The following is a 22,785-nucleotide window of genomic DNA, read 5'->3' as shown; positions in this document are numbered from 1 at the left end:
ATGTTAAGAAAATTAAAGCTGCAGCATGGCTAGCATAGCAGATATTATGCCCATTCTTAAAGTTTAAAGTACACTGTAGCCATTTTGAGCAACAAAAAAGGGGGGAATTTGTGTAACTTACAATTAAACTAGAAAAAACATTTTTCCCCAGTAAGATTGTGTACATCTTGTTCCTAGATGGAATTATCACAATAGATCAAATCCTGCTTGCTTAAACTTCCTATATTTTAGCTATTGTTATGCATAGAGTAACCCAAATGTATTGCCTGCAGTATTGAGTGTTTCAATATATATTAATACTGAGGTTATCATGGGTTTAAGGCTAGAAGAATACCTTTTCATTTGGTATCATCAATTGTAATAAACAGTTTGTATCGGACATGTAATGAAATGCATGGGTGACCTTGAGGAAAGGGGAGAAGAGATATTGCCTAGGAAACAATCAGACAAGAGGGCCAGGAGCCCACAATCACTTAGCAATCCAGAGAAAGAAGCTAAGGCAGGACCTCCCTAATTGAGCAAACAATTTAGACTCTCGGACTTGTAAGATTTCATTAATGTAGCCTTACAATAAATGTCAATTTAGCTCATCATCCTCTTTCTTGTCTGATTTACCCAGGAAGGGTTACAAAACATGAGTGAAGCGAAAACCTAAGCTAGGTGTTCACTCTTCTTTAGCCTAAATTACATCTGATCACAAATAGAAGCTTTGATTCTGGTTTATTTTTGATCTCTTCTTGACCTCTGATCTCTTGATCTCTGATTAAAAAAAATATTCTGATGGTCCTATGGTAGCATGTCTTTTGTAGCTTACAAAATGTTCCCAATAATAATCAAGAATATTGACAGAGTTCTTTTTGTCATGAGGACATCTGCCTATGGGTGGCAAAATGAGACAGATTTCTGATACATCTTTGTATTGACATTGAATACTAATGGCCCCATTGAGCTGTGCTGTATGAACTAATGAAGAATTCAGAAATGAATCTAGTCCTATCTTAGCAACATTAACTAAGGAGGTTACAAAACCTATTTCATGAAATCCACAGGCTTCAACAATGAGATAGTCTTAGTTATTTATTGTATTGTGCACCTACAATCATAATAATGAAAATACAGCATATCTTTATTAAATCTGTCCATAACCTTTTTCTTGTAAATCATCTCCAGCTTTTGATATTTATGAAAAATGTCATGTCCATTGTTATCCCAAAAACACTATTTCAGAGAAACTACTAATCCAATGTTATCAGTAAATTATACCTTCAATAATTTTAATGTCCACTGTTGTGTTTTCCAAAATGTGAAATCAGAGATATTTTAATTGCATATTCTTCCATTCCACAGTTTTAGATGATCCAATTTGTCTCCCAATAATTCAAATGAGTTAAAAACCTGATAATAATTTCTTACTAGTCCATGATCCTGTCCCACTTCCAAAGTTCTGCAATTTTCAACCAAGGGTTAACTTATAATGCACATTTATCATTGAAGGAGAGTCAAAATTATAATTCCAATCTAACATCTTCCAAATTTGTACTGCTTTCTCTAATACCGGATATAAAATTATGGTTAAAAATTGAATCATACCCCTGAAGTTAAATATAGTCACAAAATATAACCCTTGGGTTATATAGCCACTTTGACATTGTGCCCAAATAGTTTTTGCATTCCATACAGAAATAGACATGATTCAAAATCTACCCTATTTTTTCAAACAACCAGCAGCTATTAGTAATACAGATATGAGTTAAGTGCAAGAAGTTTGCAATGAAGAGGTGGAAAACCCCACATTAACAAATTAGTTGGTAAGGATAGCTAAAAGTATTAATTACATCTTTCATGATCTGAGATAAGATGTATTTAACTTTTTTTTCTTTATCTGACACCCCAGAGGAAGTTTTTATAAACTGTCAATCACTATATACTGGAAGTATAAAATGATGGTGAGATATGAATGAGCTTGACCCATAATCACCCTACTTCAGTTTAACATTCATAGGTTAGTTAATATGGTTTTGGGAAGAGTAGTATAGTTGAAAGATGTTGATGTGATTTGAATTACATACCAAATTTCAGATGTTATAAGTATGTTTCCTCCCCTTTTGTCCAATGTACATACTTAAACAATAGAAATACCTATGCTAGTTATTTTATTATTCAATTTGCATGGCCACCCATCTCAAATTCATGTCTCTTGGGCAATTAACATTACTTAACAAAAAGATTAAAATGACATAACAAAAATTGTAAATGACATATACTCTGTATCAGATGAGCAATACCAACCAATGGCAACAATTAACCCAGAAATTAGTTCTGTAATTACCTATCTGATGAATCCCTATTTGACAACAGACTGGGTTTAGGGAAGATAGCTGACCCTTCCATTTAATAATTATTTCAGTTTTGCTATTAATAGAAACAGTGTTTAAAAGCTAACACATTTTTTTCCTATAAGAAAGACCAGTGAGGAATATTTAAGCTGAATATCTACAAGTGTTTTCCTCAATTTAGTAAAACTTCTTTTCTAAAAAGCATAGTTTTGTAGTATTGTACTATATTTGAAACATAACATGATTTGTCCAATCTATTTTTAAAAAAGCAATTAAGTGGGAGCATTGTATTGCCCAATTAATCTTTCGGTTGTCTTCTCCAAACTTCCTGTAAATTAATCTGAGGACTGGATAGAATTGACAGAAAGCTTTTCCACCCAGAGCAAATTGGCTTTCACAAGGGACATAGTATCTTTGGTCTTGATTGAAACATATATTAGTGGCCATAAAAACAGCTTCATGATGCATGCATAATGTTCACAATTAGTTTTCCGTTCTGTTTGCTGAATTATAAGAGGAAGAATATGAAAAGACTTCTCTTCAGATGATTGACAATGCTAATATTGCTAACATCTCTGCAAAGACAGTGTCTCCATCTGGTTAAATAAGATTTCAGATGGGGCAGTCTATTGGCTTGCTTCTTATTCATTTTTTTTTAGAAATGATATTAACTATGCCATACCATTTTTGCTTCCTTCTTTTAGTGAATGTAAAATCTTGGTACTTATCTATATCAGGACTATGGCATATGAGCTGAGGTCAGAAGAATACTAATTAGAGTGATTACAGTGAAAAAGAGAAGTTAATAGTTTGTTGTACTCTCTTTGATATTTATTATTTCTTTTTAATTTTCTTTAACTACAAGTCACCCAGAGTTGTGATGGAGTTGAGCAGTCTCAAAAGTAAAATATTAAATACACCATGTATAGAAAGATCCAGCATATAATTTCTTTCAAATATTTGGGGGTGTCAGTCTAACATTTTAAGATAAAAAGCTCTAGTAATTGGTGGATTGTTGCTCAGTGGGACTTTATTCATCATCCATCATTCATTTTTATCCCACCTTTATTACTTTATAAGTAAGTCAGGGCAAATATGCATCATACTTCCTCCTCCTATTTTCAACACAACAATCCTGTGAGGTGGGTTGGGCTGAGAGAGAAAGCCACTTGCCTAAAAATCACCAGCTGGCTTTCATGACTAAGATGGGACTAGAACTCACCATCTCCTGGATTCTAGCCTGATGCTGTAACCAATACACCAGACTGGTTCCCATTCTCTCTTTCCCTTAATCAAGTAGGAGATCAGCATCTCTTCTACAAGTATTTTTGGGCAAGTGTTTGGCATCACAGAGAACTTGTATAGGTCCAAGAGTTGTCCTCACTAAAAGTACTGAATCCCAGGAGGACTAACATTTCAAGCTAGTGGAGATGCTGGTTTGATGGAAATATCACTTTTTTTTCAGCCAGCTTTCTTGCAGTCCTGTGACATGGATCAGAGATCAGTTTTCCAGGTTCACATACATGAAACCAGTCAGCCAGGTTCAACTGCTTGTGAGCTCTCAAGAGATAGGCCATAAAGCAGTTCGCTCTGCCCCTGAAGGTATCAGTCATAACGTCTGGTGAAATGTCATAAAAAAAAAGAAAACTAAACCGTGGTCTGTCAGCAGGAAAGATCATTGCTGCCAGTTGTGAAAGCCTACATCAGTATATTGTGTTTCTAATCGTCTTCTTACACATATTATGTCGGTACCTTTTTGGCATATTCATATTTAGGAATAGATGAGCTTCCTCAAAAAAATCTGTAGAAGTATCAGATGGGTCAAATCAAAGGGTAGAAAATGCTGGAAATCCACTCCTCTGGAAGTTGTTAAGTTTGGGGAAAAAACCACTGAAGAGGAATATCACTACAAAACCGTAGCAAAACAATTCTTGTCAAAACACAATGTTAGATGCAATTAAATGTTTTTATTATGTTTCCAATATTTTAAATAAATAAAACTGAAGATGTCCTTGTTCTGAATTTTGATTTACCTGTTACTGATAATCAGGTATCAAATGTAACAGATGAAGACTTACATTATATTTGCTACTCTTCCTTGACTTTGGTGGAACAATCACATACGGCTACCTCTCTAAACATGTAAATGAAGACTCAGTCTTCAGGCCAAAAGTATCTAAAAGTTAAATCATGGCAACTAGACCAAAGTTTATCAAAACTGAGAGATGTTGTTACTCATCCAAGTAATGTCTTCAGTCAAAATGGGAAGTTTGGGTAGGCAAAGAGTTAGAGAGGTGTTGGAATGAACCCATTCTAGCCATAAAGACTGCAGGGTGTTTCTCCCCCAAATAAAAAGCAACATGTAAATGAAGACTCAGTCTCACGGACAAAAGTATCTAAAAAGGTTAAATCATGGCAACTGGACCAGTTTATTAAAACTGAGACGTTTCATTACTCAGCCAAGCAACTTCTACAGACAAAATGAAAATTTGGTTCAGTTGCCATGATTTTAGCTACCTGTCCAAAGTTTTATTTAGAGGGACCTGATGTATTTGGGCTGCTTCTCAAAGCTTATAATAGGAAGTGATAAGGGTGAACTGTTTTCAGCTGAGAAATACATCACAGGTAAAATACATCACAATAGCTAACCTACAGAAAAATCAAATAAGAGGAAGATACAATAAAACTAGTTCCACAAAATTGGATCCTTCCATCCTTCCAATGGCTTGCAGATGACTTGAAGCAACAGGGTCATTTTTCTTTCTGAGGTCTCACAGTTGAATTACTCAGTTTTGCTGGTCCTGCTAAAGGTTATATGAACAAAGATAGTGAAATGCTAGGAAGTTACAGGACAAGGTTTATGATACGCTCAATAATTTATGATCAGGAAATGAAGGGAAGCATGAAGGTAGGAAAGATAACTCATCAACTAGGCCAGAGGGAAAACCTGACTATAAGGGGGCAGTTACTTTACAGATTAAAAATATAAACATTAAAAGAAAATTTCTACAGGGCAAATTGTGATGAAAACAGTTTATTGTTCAGCAGTAAATCACCATCCATTGCACAGTAGTAGGAAATGAAATGGGGTAAGAAAATCTAGAAAGCCAGCGGCAGGAGCTGTGTGTTCATGCAGGCTACAACAGTGATTGAAAGGCCAAATTACACTGAAGCTTGTATTCTGTCATTTTGCCTCCCACGTAACATAATGTTAACAAAATGACATGATGGCTGGCCAAGTCTAAAGAGGAAAACAATGTTTGCTAATGGATAGAGCTAAATACCTCACCTAATTCTGCTCCATCAGTCCTATCAGTCAGGGGAACGCAAATACTGAGGCCCAAAATGTAGTGAGGAACCCTGTATAAGAGAAGAAGGAACTTCCTGAAGTCGTTAATCAAACAAACAAACAAGCAGGTGCCTAAGTACTTTCCAGTTTACAAATAGTTCCTTGAAGATATTATATGCTAAATATATGCAGTTATCATGGAATCTGTAACACCAAGTATTAATTTAGAAGATGTAATAACAGATCATTAAAATATTACAGTAGTTACCATTACTCCACACAGTCTTTCTTTCTCTCTCCACATATGTACATCCTTCTCCCTGTGTATGGTTCTTTAGTTATAGAAAAAGTAGTGTTTAACTTTTCTTCTCCATAAGCTTATAAACAAGCCATAAATAAAACTCAGTTCCCAAACTAAACACTGTATAATGTAATGTAGTAATATAATTTTTAATTTTGTGCATTATCTATCCCCACCCACTCCTACTGAAGTAGTTTCCTACTGAACAATAGACTCATAAATATTTGATAGACCTAATTAGATATGCCCCACAATAAAATCCAAAAAAGTAAGGGATCTACAGTATATAAATAAGTGCATCATACATTGTATCAGAAATGCTTTTATATTAATGTTTGTGTGACAATGAAGTAATCTCAAGCTGGCAGAAGGTTGGATAAAGATTCCGTGGAATTTTTCTAATTATTATTGATTTCTAAATGAGGAGATATATCAAATATTTTTTAGCATTTGCTATAGAGAAGTAGGAGCTTCTTTGTAAAGGAACAAAGTGGCATTCCCAGTCTGAGAATTAAAATGGTTCTGATCTATAGATTTTTGGCAAAGCCACGGGATGTTGACATCTGTTTTTTAACGTTCGTATTGAAAAGCTTTTCTAGAGCCAACATATTACTAGAATGTATTTTCCATGTTTTTTAATGTCTATAGAACTTTACAAATTGAAAAGAAACTATGATTATCTAATTTGTGATGTACTGCAGTGTTTACATAAAATATGCTTCTTCAGTCTTTAATAGATAGTTTTGTGCCTCCCAAAGACTGTCTTTATTTTCACCCAATAACAGACATTTTTTTTCTGTGTGTGTCCCCATGACATTGCCTTCAACTCATCCCCAGGGCCATGAGTGAAATAGGTTTAAGTCTTCCTTAGCTGTACTGGAGTTAAAGTAGTAAATTTCCCACTTAATACAACATTGCCCAAGGGCACCCTCAAGATGTGTAAAATTGGTTAGGTTTGGCATCTATTACCTTGGAAAGAAATCAATTGATGTTATTTTCAAACAAATTATATTATCACTTAATTAGGACTAGATTCCATTATCACTGTACATAGTGAATCAAATGTTCTTTCTTTTGCTACTGATATCCTTTAGTGACCCCCGACCTTTTGATTGGCAGGGCTAACCATGGAAGGTAGTTCTTTTGTAGACTGGAACGTGCACTGCATGGATCCTGTGTGTGTGTGGATGAGGCTTCACTTGCTTGTGTGGCCTGGTTCCTGGCAGCCCATGGCCTGGGGGTTGGGGAACTCTGCTTTAGTGGATTTGAGAAAATGTATAGTGAATTTGTACTCTGGGTGTGGATACATTTTCTAATTTCTTAACTATTGACAATACTGAGCCCATATTTAATATTTCAAATATTTTGTAATATGGAATAAATATGATTTCTTACTCTGCTAGAAGTGCAACACATCAAATTTATATATTCACCTATTTCACAAGAAACAGCAAAAAAGTATAAATACAATAAACATGTCAAACACAATCTCTCTCTCTCTCTCTCTCTCTCACACACACACACACACACACACACACACACACACATATTCCTTGATAAGACTAAAAATGCAAATCCCAGGCATATTAAAATTAGCAAACCAAACAAACACTGGGATAGAATAATAAAACTAAAACAGTTTTTATTGTTAAAAGATCAAGCTTTCATTGGCTAACTGCCAACGTCATCAGGATGAAAATGGGATGGGGAGATTGCATTTATACTGTCTGCGTTTCTGCGCTCCGCTCATAGAACACGTCACCAGTCTGTTCATTGTGGCCGGCCGTATTCCTTTGAACCGCTTCACATCCGTTTTTGGGGAATGCGGTTGTCCCTGGGTGTCTGTTGTCAAAAGTGGATTGTTATCCGTTCTATATGTCATAGCCACAGCCCTGGTCATTGCCCATGTTCTTATACCAGAGGCTCTAGATGGTTGTTTCTCTTCTTCCCTGTGTTCTACAATACAGGGTGATTGTATGGTTGTGCAGTTTCGATTTTAATTCAATGAAGCACTCTATGAGTGCTTGCGCTGTTTGCATCCATATTGTGTGTGCCATTCTTGTTCCCAATTCCTTAGTACCTTGTATGCAGGGGGGAAGTCTATGTGCCGGCTGATGGAGGAGCGGTTTGAAAACCAGGCTTCCTTGAACAAATGGCCACCTTTAGTGTTATCACTGGCAATTGCCTTGGTCCCTGTTAGATTGAAGACATGGTTATGTGTGGCCATGTGTGCCCACACCTGTGAATGCTGCTCTTGTCTTCTAATAGTGAACTTGTGTTCATGCACTCTGGTCCTCAGTCATTTTGCCGTCTCCCCAATGTAGTTGCAATTGCAGTTTTGGCATGACATCTTATAGATGACCAAGGATTTTTCCTCATTGGGGAGTGGTGCAGAAGCCTGGAGATCAGAAGCTTGTGGGAGGACAACAACAGCAAGGGTGGCAGCAGCAGGGCCCAAACGTGCAACTCCTGAACATACAGCAGGAACAGTGGGGCCAGCAGAAGTGGGGGCCCTGGCAGCCTTTGAATCAACAACCGGGATGGGGCCAGCAGCAACTGGAGACACAACAACAGCAGTGAGGGCCCCAGCAACCATTGAACCAACAACCAGGGTGGGGCCAGCAGAAATGGGGCCCCCAGCAACCAATGATGAGCCCACCCTTCAGAGCAACCTTCAGTGGGGACCCAGAGAAACTGATTTTCTTCTTCAACCAAGTACACTCTCACTTGAATCATTGGGCCCATCTCTACCCAGACCCAGGGGCTATGGTCTATGTGATTGCATCCAGCCTAGAGGGAGAAGCATCCAAATGGTTGAACAATTTATATAACGAGCAAGACCCTGAATTGGAGGACCCACACCTTCTCCTCCTAGGGCTGAGGGAAAGATTTAAGGACCCATCCATTGCCCTCAAAGCAGAAAAACAAATCCACAAGATAAAACAAGCTGGCTGGCCTGCCCTGGAGTATGTGTGAGAGTTTCGAAAGATGGTTGGTTGGATGGAGAGATGGTCTGAGCAATCCATAATTCATCTTTTTAGAGAAAGGTTAGATGACCACCTTTCTCAGGCAAATATCTACTGAGCTGTGCCTGACCAGCTGCATGAATGTTACCAGAATGTTACCAGCAGTGAAATTAGATGTTCAGCTCACCTACTATAAGAAGCCTCTCCTACCTGAAGCTGAGCTGAGGTCAGAACAACCCGAATGGCAATCACCTCCATGAAAATCTCCAGCTACTGTGATGGCTGAAAGACCCAGGCCACCTGTAGGCCTGGCAATTGAGTGTTTCTAGTGCGGACTGCAGGGACATCGAGCAGCGAAATGCCCAGCTCTCTTCCCACAACAGCAGAACAGACCAGGACCAGCAGTGAGAAAGAGACCTGCACAGCAGCTAATGGGAGAGAATCCAACTGGATATGGCTGCCTCATGGCCACTAGGTGAGCCGCTCATCCCCAGTGAGTACCAGGACCTAGCGGAGGCATTTAGTGAGAAAGAATGAGATACCTTGCTTCCTCATCGGCCAATGATTGTTCCATTGAATTGTTGCCAGGGGCCAAACTTCCACGACCAAGAATGTACGCTATGTCCCCCCTTGAAATGGAGGAGATGCAGCAATATGTGGATACAAACCTAGCAAGGGGATTCAATGAACGGGCCAAGTCTACTGTGGGAGTCCCTGTGTTGTTCAAAGAAAAAAAAGATGGGTCTCTTCATCTTTGCATAGACTATAAGGGCCTTAATGCTGTGAGTGTGGAAAATAAATACCCTCTCCCCCTCCTGACAGACGTACTAACCCACCTGGCGAAGGGGAGTGTCTTCACTAAGTTAGACCTGAGAGAAGCATATTACTGGATGAGAATAAAGGAGGGTGATGAGTGGAAAACAGCCTTCAACTGCCTCTTGGGAAGCTACCAATTCAACGTCATGCCATTTGGACTGCAGGGGGCCCCACCCGTATTTATGCAGTTGATTAATGAGGTCCTACATGATCATTTATACAAAGGGGTTCTGGTGTATCTTGATGACATTCTGATATGCAGTACGAATATGACTGAACACATAAGACTGGTCAGAGAAGTGTTAAAGAAACTATTGATTGCCAAACTATGTCAAATTGTCGAAATGTGAATTTCACCAAACCCGATTAGATTATCTTGGCTATAGAATTTTCGACAAGGGCATTGAAATGAACCCAGCCAAACTGAAAACTATGATTGAATGGCAGCCACCAAAGATTCACAAACAGCTCCAGAGCTTCCTAGGGTTTGTAACTTCTACCGTCAATTCATTCCCTCTTTTGCTGAAATTGCTCTACCACTTACAGAATTACTCAAAACGGGCAAGGGAGGGGGAAAACCGCAACGTGGCCAACCACTAGCATGGACTATGAGTTGTCAGAAAGCTTTTGAGAATTTAAAAAGACTATTTGCAGCTGAACCAGTTCTAAAGCACCCCTGCCCAGGGGAGCCCTTCGTAATTCAAGCAGACACCAGCAACATGGCAGTCCGAACTGTGTTACTGCAAAAGAATAAAAGTGGGGTCCTGCAACCTTGTGCCTACACCTCTAAGAAATTCACTGAAGGCAAGAGAGATGGACAGTCTGGGAGAAGGAGGCCTTTGCAATTAGGTGGGGGCTATTAAATTGGTGACACTATTTAGAAGGGAGCAAATTGCCTTTTGAAGTATGGACAGATCACAAAAAATTTAGAGGCACTAAAAACTCCCCATAAATTGTCCCCAAAGCAAGTGCGATGGGCACAGTACTTTAACCGTTTTAATTTTACTCTAAAGTACATACCAGGAAGAAAAAACCTCCTAGCTGATGCACTATTCCGATTGCCACAGTACAAAAGTGAACATGAAGAGGTCTACGAGGCAATTATCCCCAGTTCACAACCTGCGGCATAACTCACACCTCACAGAACCCTTAATCCTGATGACCCAGGAGCGAAGAAGATAAAACGAGACCTCCTCACCGATCAATGGTTCAAAGATAATCAAACCTCTCTAATGTGCAGGGATGGTTTGGCATACAAGGGGGGGGGGAATTGTATCTACCTGAAGCCCTCCATCTCAATGCTCTCAAACACAGTCATGATGTAAAACAGGCTGGACACTTCAGATATTTAAAAACTCTACATCTCATCCTCCGGCAATTTTGGTGGCCAGGGCTAAAATGAGATGTAGAAAACTATGTCAGGAGTTGGACTGTATTTGCCACCATGAAAAGAATTCCAGGGAAAACCCCTGGGCTACTGCAGTCGGTGGCAGACCCTTCTCAACCATGGGAAGAAATAGCTATGGACTTTATTGTAGACCTACCCAAAAGTAGAGGAAATACTGTCATCTGAACTGTGATAGATATGTTTTTGAAGCAGGCTCATTTTATTGCCTGTAAAGGACTCCCATCTGCACAATGACTAACTAAATTGTTCCTGAAATATATCTACCAACTGCATGGTGCCCCTAAGTGAATAATTTCAGATAGAGGAGTGCAGTTCACAGCGAAATTTTGGAGGAATTTCCTTAAATTAATTGGCTTATCTCAAGGCTTATCATCTGCTTTTCATCCAGCTACCAGAATCTGCTAACAAAATGGTGGAACAATATCACAGATGCTATGTTTCCTACCAACAGACAAACTGGACTGACCTCCTCTCTTTCGTCGAGGTGGCCTACAATAATTCTGTTCACAGCAGCATTGGCTACACGCCTTTCAGAGTAGCCACAGGAAAAGAGTTCAGCCCAATGCCTGACTATCCTCAGTTGCCCTCTGCTTCCCAGACACTCGATCAATGGTTGAGGGGGTGGGAAGAGGTTTGGAGAAACACGAAAATGGCATTAAAAAGACTTCTGAGACTTATAAAAAACAGGCTGATAAAAAGAGGGCTCCCCAAAGAACATTCCAATTTTTGGAAAAGGTTTATCTGTCAACTAAATATTTACGCCTCAAATTACCCAGCAAGAAATTAGGACCGAAATTCTTGGGGCCTTTTCCCATTGTGAGAATCATCAACCCGGTCATGGTAGAATTGAAGCTCCTCAGACTTTTGGGAAAAATTCACCCAGTTTTCCATTGTAGCTTACTGAAACTTTTTTAGGCCTCCACTTAGGCCTCCCCCTAAGAAGGCACCAATACCCCTCCTAGTAGCGGGTCAGACCATTATGAAGTGAAATGTATTCTTGACTCTAGAATCTTTAAGGGAAAATTGCAGTACCTAGTACAATGGAAGGGATACCCATTGTCTGAAGCCATTTGGGTGAAATCTAGTGATGTGAAAGCTGACAGACTTATCAAAACGTTTTATGAGAAACACCCCAACAAACCAAAAGCCAGCTCCTAACTTGTGTTTTGTTTACATTACAGGATCTGTAAGGGGGGGCAGGTGTCAATGCTGCAAACATTTACATGTTTTTACACTGACAATATAAGAGGCAGCCTTTTGCTTTAACTGTTTGGCTTTGAATCACTAAAGTGCGGGAGGGATTCAACCCGGAGGTTTTAAGAAGATAATAGAGTGCTTCAAGGGAAGTGAAACTCTGTGTGTTAAACTAATTGGTGAATGTGATTCATAACATGTAATTAAGGGAGGGAGACTCTGTAGGATATGATGTGTCAAGGGGAGGAGAATTCAGATTCTGGCATCCATCCATGAGTGCCGATGCTCCGTTCTGATCATTAGACTTTTTTAGAATAAATAATCATGCAGTGCTCTTTAATGTGTCTCTTTAATTGGAAACATGACAGAGAACTGGATAGTCAAGTGGTTAGAGCAGCCTATTTGATGGAGTAGACCAAGGTTCAAATCCTGGCTAGTAGCTATCTTAGCAGTAGAAGTTTTCGGGCAAAAAGGAAGAATCAGGAAATCTGAAACTATTACATTCATGTTGGAAACACCTACCAAGACACTTCCTGGTTGAAAGGATTAGTTGATGACATCACCACAACCCAGTTGATACCTAAGGGGCTCCTTTCATGTCCCTATTATTTTCCCACCAAAGTGGTGCTTATTTACCTACTTGCTTTTGCATCTTTTGAACTGCTAGGTTGGCAGAAGCTGGGACAAGTTGATGGGAGCTCATTTCATCCTGCAGTTCATGGTCATGGCTTTCAAAATGCCAAACTGCCAACATCTGAAGTTGAAATGTCACTACCACCATCTCCTTTACAGAGCACACATGAAGCATAAGATAATGGATAAAGTAGTTGCAATCTGCTGTTGAAAATAATTATCAATGCTCAGCAGAAAAACACCATCAGATAGTATGCTAGAAGATATCAGCAGATGCCTCACAACAATCCCTACTACCACAATAATTCAAACTAATGAACTGATATATGCCATAACTGCTGTAATCTGGGATATGCTTGGCTACACAATCAAGAAACAACAGCAATACATTACAACTCAACCCCCCTCCTGCAGAAAATGAAGTTAGAGGCTAAGATCAAGGCAATTCGAAGAGATGTTAATCAACTGGTGTAATTACAGAAAGGTGTGACGATTAGGGATAAGAGTTCTCTGTCCAAAAGAGTGCTGTGCTGAGAACAGCTAAGATATTGTGCAGAACCCTCAAATTCCCAGGTCTCTGGTAGAGGACCCAAGATTGAGGAAGACACATACCATCCATGAGGGTGAGAAAGCAATTTTATACATGTAATGTAATGTAAATATGTAATATCACACACACACACCACTTCCTCAGGTCCACCAAGTGTAGTCCTTGAGAGACAGAACCCACAACATGGTTCTCTTGCTAGTTCTGATGCAATGAGCAGAAGTAATTGCTGAGAGGAGGTCCCTCAAATAACCTGGGTGCATGCTATGAAGGGCTTTATAGATCAAAACTAGTACCCTGAACTGGACCCAGAAGCAGACTGGCAACCAGTGCAGCTCATGGAGCAGAGGCATAACATGTGCTGTTTTAGAAGCACCCATTAACTCCTTATGCCACTGCATTTTGCACCAGGGGAAGCTTTTGGATACACTTCAAGGGCAGTCTCCTGTACATTATTAGCACATTACACTAGTCCAATCTGGAGGAGACTAAAGCATGAGTAACTGTGAGCAGAGCCCCCTCCCATCCAAGCGTGGCCTAACTGGTGCACAATATGAAGTTGTTCAAATGCCCTTCTATGACAACTGCCACCTGCTCTTTGAGCAAGTCTAGAGAGGAGACCATACAATTTCATCCTACACCAAAGATGGCATAGCCCAGGGGTCCCCAACCCCCAGTGCGTGGACTGGCACCAGTCTGCAGCATGCCAGCAAGTGGGCCATACAAACAAGCAAAGCTCCGTCCTTGGGATGCAGGCAGTATTCAAAACCACACCCCCTCTGGTCTCTGGAAAAATCTTTCTCCATGACAACAGTCCCTGGTGCCCAAAAGGTTGGGGACCTCTGGCATAGTCCTAGATATAACAGACCTCACAATCCAAAGACACTCAGTCCTGCCACAGTTCTTCTGAAATCTGTTGTTCCTCATCCAGACTCTCATAACCTTCTGATACCATGATAATGGCATAATGTAACATACCGTACCAGGGTTGGGTCTCATTCTTAGCATTTCTCCCTCACACTTCAAAACAAACTAGAAAAGCACTTTTTAAAATAAGAATTTATTTTAAAAAAATCAAAACTATTTTTTTAAACTACACTGATATTTTGTTGCCCGGAATGTATTAAATTATTTTTCTTGCTATGGCAAGACACCTGTGTGTGGGTCAATTGCATAAACAACTAACTTCCTTTTGTATTATAAATAATAATCGGTCTATCTAACTTTACTGTTTACCATCTGTTCCATAAAAATGGTATATAATAATTCAGGTTCTATGTAGAAACTCTTTCTCTATGTCCATATGGTGATTTTTTATATATTTCTGGCTATATCAAGTCTCCCCACTTTTCTTTTTTCCAAAATCCCCTTCTTGACAGTTGTTACACATCAATGTTTAATATAACAAAATAAATGTAAAAGTCTTAAGTTGAACTAAACTTCTAAAGATTTAGTTAGCTTCTTCGCTGTGTTTTTTGGCTGACTTTGGTAGATTTCTTACTATAATTTTAAGTGGCTATTATTAAAATTCTTGTGGAACCACTTCCTTTTTCCTCAGGGATAATGCATTAATTGTAATATTTCTTTTCTTGCTAAAAACAAGGAAATACATTTATTGCTTCTATAATAAGAATCTAGAAGAACTGGGGCTCTGCTAAGGTTTTCCTCATTAAAATGTGAAAATAAATTAACAAAGAATTAAGTCAATACGTCTCCTTCCCTTTTTCCTGAATTGTTTGCTGAATATTGAAACTTAATGTTTTCCTTACAAAATTTCCTCAATATTTAGTTATGACACCATGGGGAGGAACCAACTTCATCAAATGCTTTTGCCTCAAATTATCCTACTTTAGACATCTTATGCAAAGACCCAGCTCTCGAAAGCTTGGAAAAGTGGAAGGAAAGAGAAGAAGAGGATGATCAGCAGCAAAGTTGACTGACTCATTTACAGTGGTGATAAGTGCACTGGGGGCAAATTTCAAAGAACAGGTGAAGGACAGACATACCGTCATAGGAAAAAAAATCTATATGATCATTTGAAATTGACAGTTACTTGTTGGCACATAATCAGTCAAAAAAGAATTAAGATGCTATAAGTTAATCATCTATTAATTCAGCAGCTGATTTCAGCATGCATATCCATTGCATTTTACGTCGGGGGGGGACCCAGTTTGCTCTAGTGGTTAAGGCACCAAGTTAGAAAATGGGAAACCATGAGTTCTAATCCCCTTTTATATATATATATATATATATATATATATATATATATATATATATATATATATATATATATATATATATATATATATATATATATATATATATATATATATATATATATATATATATATATATATATATATATATATATATGTCAAATGCTTGTTAACTATTTTTAGATTACCTTGCTAGGCCCCAAACATGGGACAAATCTTTATTTCCTGTGTCAGCCTAACCTGAAGGCCATCGACAGGCAGTAGTCACACCGGTGACAGCTCATATTTGTGTAAATTTTAAATTGCTAACAAAGAATTAAGGGAGACTGATATGCATTTCAAACTTATTAGTTTTCATCAGTCAGCCATACACTTCTGAGAGTGCAACCTGGGCTGATTGCACATTAGGCAGTTGTTTTCGCCTCTAAGCCACAGGATCTCTCTCGCTTTGTTAGCTGAGAAGCAAGGGGAGATATATGTCAAATGCTTGTTAACTATTTTTAGATTACCTTGCTAGGCCCCAAACATGGGACAAATCTTTATTTCCTGTGTCAGCCTAACCTGAAGGCCATCGACAGGCAGTAGTCACACCGGTGACAGCTCATATTTGTGTAAATTTTAATATATATATATAAGTCAGTTGGGTGACAAAGGGCCAGCCCAACTCACCTCACATTGTTGTTTTGAGGAAAATAAGAGGAGGAAGGCAAATTGGATGTTTGCCACTTTGAGTTATTTGTAAAAATAATAAAGGCAACATACAAATAAAATAATAAAATAAAGTAAATAAAACAAAATAAAACAAAATAAAATAAAATAAAATAAAATAAAATACTGTGTGCTGTGTGGGGATGAGTCTTCCTAAGTTGATTCTTCCTATTCACTCTGACAGTTGAAACAGTATTTTTCCTGGAGACAGTTCATGTATCAGACTAGATGAGGAGTGCTGGGTAATGAAATGTTTGGAAAACCTAAGGAGTATAGGAATGTGAAATTGGTGGCATATCAGAAGGGAAAGGGAGCTTATTTATTATCTGACAAGGTCCCGTCATTGTCATTGTCACATTATGCCTGGAAAAGACATAAAAGTCAGGAGAACACTGTAGTTGAAGTCAGTAGAGGAGAACTTCTTCAAGGACTTAATTTCTTACCAAATCAAATCAGGGTTATATTTTTTGCAACTTGTAAGCAAACTGAATTTTTCTGCTTCATTTAAAAAACAAAAAGAAGGAAGGAAGGAGGGAGGGAGGGAGGGAGTGGGGGAACAAAGAAAAAAGACCCCAACAATTATAAACTTTATTCATTATACGGTAAACATTTTTGAGAGGTATCAATAATTTCTAATATTTCTAAAATTTCTAAAATTCAGTACAAATCTTAGATGTTACAGTATGAAATTAAAAGCAGATGATTTTGGTACTAGAGGCTTTTATGATAGAACATAGAAAAATAATATATACTGTATATTTCAACTCAGATTTCTTGCAAACCATCCAAACAACTGTATAATGTTTCCTCTGTCTTTCTATTCTTTACAGTCCTCCAGTTCATCCTCTATAGCTTAGACCACGGGTGTCAAACTCGCAACGTCACATGATGTGTCACGATGTATCGCAACTTTTTTCCCCATTGCCGGTTTTGGTGTGACGCATCCAGCCCGCGGGCCAGCAGTTTGACACCCCTGGCTTAGACCAATAAAATACAATTAGCATAATTTCATTAACATCTGTAAATTTGTAACATTTGAATGGTATGTAGATATTGTTTATCTCCACATGCCTGTTGATGGCCGATTTGTCTAAGTATCAGACTTCTATCCAGTTGTTTGTGCGGCCCGGTTGCTGGCATGTCAAGACCTGGTACCGGGTTGGGGACCCTGGTGTAGATGATCTGTTTCTTTTTTCCTGATACTCAGGGTTTGTGTTTGTGCTCGTTTAAATAGTGTCCTTATATAGCTTCTGTTGTGGGAGGTTGTTTCTTTGGTAGTGTGGGACTTGTTTTCTAATTTGCTATCACTAAGGATATCCAGGAAGGGTAGTGTGTTGTTTTCTTCTTCCTGGGTGAATTTTATTCCTTGGAAGATGCAGTTGATAGTTTTGTGTCTGTAGTTGATCCTTTTTTCATTATGATGAAATTATCATCTATGTTCTGGATCCATACTTTGGACTGTTTGCATGAGAGTGCTATAGATTCTAGGTGTTGCGTTACAGTCTCTGCTATGTGTCTTGAAAGCAGTGATTCCATCGGAATCTAAAAATGGTTTTACACTTTCTTTTAAAATCACTGATTCTATACTTTGCATCCTTATTAAAAACTATTCTGTTAACTGGGAAAAATGGACCTGAAAGCTTATATGTTTTCTAGTTTGGATCTTATTTTAAACCAACTGGTTTAATGGCTTCAGTGGAACTCATCTTCACCAACACTTGCTTTTCTTGGGCATATGCCTACAGTTGAGCTTAACCAAAATAAATGACCAACTCTCAAGAAGGTAATGAGCAAGTAGCACAGTTATACAGAAAGAACCAGGTCATGTTGGAGGCCTAATTTAAGATCTCAAGAAGTCAGAAATAAATTAGCAACTAATATTTTCTCTAGGTGGAAGCAAGTGTCATTGCATGTAGGTTAAAAAATTCAAAGCTGCAAATACTGGTTTTATTTAATTACATGCCTGAATAAGTTAAAGGCACTGTGGGGGTTCCAGGTCTTTTGCTGCTTTTGTTGAATATCTGGGGCCTCAAAGTGTGTATCATGTGAATTTTCTTATTAACTCATTTATATTTTATAATAAATTGATCCTGACCGAATGCAACATTTATCAGTAATTCTCCTTTCCTGTATTCATTCCTGGAGTAGCTTGGAATCAACATAACATTTTTTATTCATTGAATGTGAAGTAGAATATGGTATAGAGCCAAACTGCTCATTGAACTTTCATCATGTTTTTGCCCTCTCAAAATGTGGAAAAAGATAACTCAGATTTAGAATTCTTGGCAAAGCCTATCTCTGGAATTATGTCATTAAACTTAGGAGTTATGTTTTAGAAATGGATTTTTATAGGATTTTTACATTGCTGTCTCAGTATAAAAAAGAACCTTGCCATTTAGAACATGAATGGAGCCAAAATTATTTCTGCTTATTTTATTTTTAGGTACGGCAAACTGCAATCTGTATATAACACAAAGATTCCCATTTTCCTCTGGGACTTGTCTTTGTACAGGATTCTGCTTTGTACTCTTTATTTGAATTTTTCATTGTGTTCTCTTTAAAACAAATGAGCAAATGAACAAAACACTACTATATACTTTAAATACTTTTGCCAAATTATATACTGATGGTCGATAGTCACCAGCATTTGACTTTTTTTTTAATCGAAGAACATTTAACTATTATTTTTTTTATTTCTGCCTCCCTCCTTTGTGACATAGGAGATCAGTATACTCAAGTCCATACTTGTAAAGCAGAGCTGAACCGTTATGATTCAATCCTCATGCACAGGGTGCAATAGGTTGTTTTCATTGAGATGTGGTCTCAAAGTTTGGTTTGCTGCCCATTTGCCAACTCCATCCAAAGAGGCTCATAGACACCTAGCAGCTTCTTTTCTAATTAAGAAGTCTATTCACAGGACAATTACCATTTGGGGGGAAAGATATAAGGATCAGATGTGTTAGACAGCAGAGAAGATGGCTGGTGTTGTTTTGTCTGTGTATATTGGAGGTGCCATGTATATCATGGAGAAACAATTGAAACCACTGGACGAAAACAAACTGAGTTGGCAAGAGGAATGTGCAGCTGAGGAACCAGCAGGAGACAGAAGGATTAGAGAGACAGATCTGTGGAATGGACTAGCTGGTGAAAAGAACTAGGGCAGAAATTGGGAAGGGCAGTCCAGAAGTTAGTTTTGAAAAGGACAACCAATGTGATCAATCGCCAAGAGTCCAAGCAAAGATTTATTTTATCCCCTCAAGGCTAAGGGTGAAAGTCCCATTAAGTTGACTAAAGGAAAAAAGCATAACAAAGCAGTAAAACCACCTATAGATATATACTATATATATATAGTAGTTTGTTACAGAGGCCATTGTACATCAAGAATAACTTCAAAGAGTTTGCTTTAAAACAACTGTAACAATAAATAGCATTTTAGTTTGGAGAAATGAGTGAGAATAACTGGGCATGTTTCAGTCCCACCCTCTTGATATGCATTTATTAAATTCATGATTTAATAGTAGTAATAGTAGTACTTGCATACATAATTTCATTTGTACACTTTTATACCTGGGGCTTTTTGGTGCAATGTATACCAGTGAAGTTGATTCATGGCTTATTGGGGATGTGAGGGTTTTCAGAACACAGTGTTGGCATTACTCTCTATAACCAAAAATGCAAGTTTCTCCCACTGCAGTTTAGATTTAGTAGGTTGTCTCAAGCCTTCAGAGATTTTCTGTTTTCCAGGAGTAAGGTGTGTTTTTTTTCCACCCATGCAGACGTTCTTTTTCAAATATATCTTCTGAAAAGGTCACAATGAATTTCCCTTATTACAAAACTTGTTCTTACTAAATCGTCCCGTCTTATTAATACTTGAAAAAAAATTGCTTGACAAATGCTGCTTTAGATTGCAGAAATTTTTTTCCCCCAAGACTTCATATTTTTCACAATGCATTCATTGTTAAGATAATTTTGGACACTTGTGATACACATACAAAAGATTGCTGCACAGAATTGTGAAACTATACTTCACTCTTTCTTCGAAATGTTTCTCAGTGCTATTGCTAATTAATTTACTATTGTGGACTAGAGAAAACGACTGTAGGTTTGAGACCCTTCCTATAGATTTTTGTTCAGATAATTAGTATTATTGAATATGGTTATAATTCTCTTGCAGCAATGATAGCTAGATTAAGTGTAAATTAGGGATTCTATGAAATATAATTATATAAAAGAGGAGACAATTATAATCAATATATAGGGAGACTTGGATTCAAGCCCATTCTTTAACACAAGGAAATACCACTTTGACTGCTTGGGAGAATGGCAAGATATAAGTGTTACAAATAAATAAAATAAGTTATATGTTAATTAATAAGTAGTATTAGAAGAAGTGTTCTATTTTTGTCTGAATGAGGCAAAGTTCTGTATGAATGATCAGAGTATGTAAAAAGTTGTTATTTATAGAACTACATGTACAAAACCCTGTTTCTGTGCTAAATTACAGGAAGGAATATTTGGCTTCTCAACGTCTTTTCTCCACAATTGTTTTAAATATGTCGTTCTTTTTAACCTGTCTTATCCATCTTGTTAAGTTCTCTCTGTTTTGTGGCTGCCTACTTGCATTCATTATCCACTTAACCTCTTCCTTGAACTTTTTTACATCTGATGAAAGACTCATTAGCACTGTGAAATCCTCCTTGGTTCCTTCTTGTAAAAACATTATTGAGTGGCAGAAGCATCCATAATGTGGGATTGCAGACTAGAGACAGAAAACCACTGGCTACTTGACAAAGCAAGTATGCCAAGTTTTTGCTAGTTTGTTATAGTCTGTTCCCATTCTTCCCTGCACTTTTATTGTCCCTTCTTATAGTAGTGGCGATTTTTTCCAGATCACTGAGCATGTTCTATTTTTGTGTAGGCACTTACAACTATCCTCTTCCAAACCTTTTGAGTATTTCTGTAAACAGTTTTCCCAAGCCTGCTATTATTACTTTTCTTTGTGAATATATTTTTTTGGCTGCATAAGAAAAAGTCTCGCTGAACAAAATTAGCTATTTACCATATCTTCCTCATACTTGGTACTGGGGGATGGCAGAATGTTACTTTCTCCTCAAACAAAATTCATGATTTTTCAATAACATAAATAGGCTTTTTAGTAGTTTTACTAGCCAAACATAACATTTTTGAGACTATCCAGACATCCTTTTTAAAGAGATTTCATCACTTCCCATGTCTTATGAATCATAAATGTAGATGTGTTTGTGCAAGTAGATTAAATTCTCTTTGCATAACAATAACAGAAAAATATATTTAATTTTTCATCTTATAATGCACATATCAAATTGATTTATAGATGCAATACTTTCTCTTCCAAAACCAGGATCCAGAAGATACTAAAAATTAAGTATTTAACAATAAAGATTAACAATGAATTTGTATTTCTCCCATTCTCTTGCAGAGTATTAATAACAGGGATTTTAGATAAGTCTGCTGCTAAAAGACATACTATATTTTGTTATTCCGAGTATGTCAGAATGATATTAAAACTAGTGGAGATAATGCAGCATCAATATTTGAAGTGGAATTACCACTAGCATTTCACTTAGAAAATTAGAAGTGGACACAGAAATTCAGTTCATGAAAAGAGAGAGAAATTTGTCTATATCCTTATATATAACTCATCAGTAAATTAATCCACCAGTTGGTCAGTAGATTAAAAAGATGCAATAAAAATGTCCTGGATTAATATTTTAGGGGCTGCATTGAGCATTTCCAGAATAGAAATGCTTTCTCTTGAGAGAAAGAGAAGGAGAAAGAGAGAGAGAGAGAGAGGGAGAGGGGGAGAGGGAGAGCAGATGGCAATCTAAACATTTTTATATTCTCTCCTAAAAATATGCAGAATGAAAATAAAGTAGTGTCTTCCAAATGATACTTTCAACGGCACATACAGAATTTGCCCAGAAAACAATCTAGAATGATAGATATATAGCTGAGGGGTGTGATTATTTCCATTCACTGTGAGAAACTAATAAGAAGTGAAGAAAAATAGATCCAAGTTGACAATTTTGAAGAAGGAATAACTCATTTGTTTATTCCACTGATGGATTTTCTATTTTCTCTTGTTTGTAAAGCTGTTAGATTAAGAATGTCATTCATTTTTTCCGTTGTGGAAGTGTAATATTATTTCAGGTATGGTCTTGGAATCAGCAAAACTGATAAAATATTTATTAGATTCCAGATGATTGAAATCCTAAGTTCGTCTCCATTGGTAACTGCAGAAACAAACATCGAAATGCATCACAGTATTTATTACATTCTAAGATTATTATTATTTATCACATTCTAAGATTATTTATTCTGGACACAAAATA

The 22,785-nt window shown here is 37.5% G+C and overlaps 1 long non-coding RNA gene across 1 annotated transcript in view; it reads right to left on the bottom strand.

Annotated features, from left to right (window-relative positions):
* Positions 1-4,455: 4,455 nt before the first annotated feature.
* Positions 4,456-22,785, bottom strand: part of LOC308665222 — a 29,893-nt gene continuing 11,563 nt past the window's right edge. The window contains exons 2-3 of the long non-coding RNA XR_014025841.1: positions 5,626-5,696; positions 4,456-5,140 (exon numbers count right to left, since the gene is read on the bottom strand). This is a non-coding gene — a long non-coding RNA (uncharacterized lncRNA). The remainder of the gene's footprint in view (positions 5,141-5,625; positions 5,697-22,785) is intronic.

Source organism: Vipera berus (assembly GCF_964194415.1).
Source record: "Vipera berus genome assembly, chromosome: 3".
Lineage (NCBI taxonomy): Eukaryota > Metazoa > Chordata > Lepidosauria > Squamata > Viperidae > Vipera > Vipera berus.
Note: the sequence above shows the minus strand (reverse complement) of the source record. Positions and strands in the feature narration are given on the sequence as shown.